The sequence below is a fragment of the Xyrauchen texanus genome, chromosome 25 (genome assembly GCF_025860055.1).
Source record: "Xyrauchen texanus isolate HMW12.3.18 chromosome 25, RBS_HiC_50CHRs, whole genome shotgun sequence".
NCBI lineage: Eukaryota > Metazoa > Chordata > Actinopteri > Cypriniformes > Catostomidae > Xyrauchen > Xyrauchen texanus.
In genome coordinates, this window is record NC_068300.1 from 12,298,472 (window position 1) to 12,299,897 (window position 1,426).

Genomic DNA, 1,426 nt, shown 5'->3' on the forward strand with positions numbered 1-1,426 from the left:
CTAAACATGGAGGGCATTGTTTTAAAAAGTTTCGTCTATGACATCACACCCACCAGCATCTAGCTGGGGCCCGCAGGGAGCCCACGATAGTGACGTCACAATTGGAACCCTTCTTGGAGATTCGAACGCAAAACTCGTATTTTGTAACGTCACTAAGTGAATTAATAAAGTAAACAACTCCTCTAAAGCGTTTAGGGTGAACCAGCGTTTTTCAGAATGAAAGTCAACAAATATATTTTTAATGCATTTAAAGAAGGAACATCTAATGTTTGCCCGTGTAAGATCTCATACACACAAGTTAATTATTGAACACACAAACCTATTTGTCACCTTTCTATTACCACAATACAACAGTATGTGTACAAAATGCGTTTTGACAAATAATGTGATTTTAGTGACACCTGGTGGAAACATAGGACATTGTGATTGTTTGCTCCCCATGGTTTGTATCATTGTGTGTGTTTGGGGGGGGTTGGATGGTACACTGGCTGGCCTAAGCACAGCTCCCATTACTGAAACTTTAGCAATGATTTGTTTCTAAGATTATTTGTCACTGTTGTCCTCTGTTCCATCTGTTCGAACTAGCTCAAGCCTTATATTCACTACTGTTTGCATGGATATGCACATAAACTTTGATTAGGCCTGAACATGCAATGTTAAAATAATCTGATATAGAGTTTCGTATATCAGATTTAGATTTCCATATTATAAAAGGTATTGTGTGTGTGTGTGTGTGTGTGTGTGTGTGTGTGTGTGTGTGTGTGTGTGTGTGTGTGTGTGTGTGTGTCTAACTTTAGTGATAAACCATATAGGTCATGTTTATCATGTCAGGTCACACAACAGGAAGAGGTCTGGTTTGTGCTGATTCAGCATCAAAGTGGCTCCAAGTACACAGTGAGTGTAAATTCTGTGGGGGAAAGCATCCTACTATTTATATAAATCAGTGTCAGAAATTAACTTTGATATTAAGGGGGCAATATTTGACCTGGATTTGATTTTCAGGGACATTTATCTTTATGAAAGCATTTTTTCACCATTAAAAAGAACTCATCTGTTTATATCAAATAATGTACTTTAAAATAATCGGTTCATTAAATGGATAGTTCTCCCCAAAACAAATATTTTCTCATAATTTACTCACCCTCATGCCATCCCAGATGTGTATGACTTTCTTTTTTCTGCAAAACACAAAATTTTATTTTAGAAAAATATCTCAGCTCTGTAAGTCCATACAATGCAAGTGAATGGTGGCCAGAACTTTGAAGGTCCAAAAAGCACATAAAGGCATCATAAACGTAATCCACACGATTCCAGTGGTAAAACCCATGTCTTCAGAAGCAAAATGATAGTTGTGGGTGAGAAAAAGGTCAATATGTAAGTCCTTTTTTATCTCCACTTTCACTTTCTTTTGTTTTTAGGTCATTTG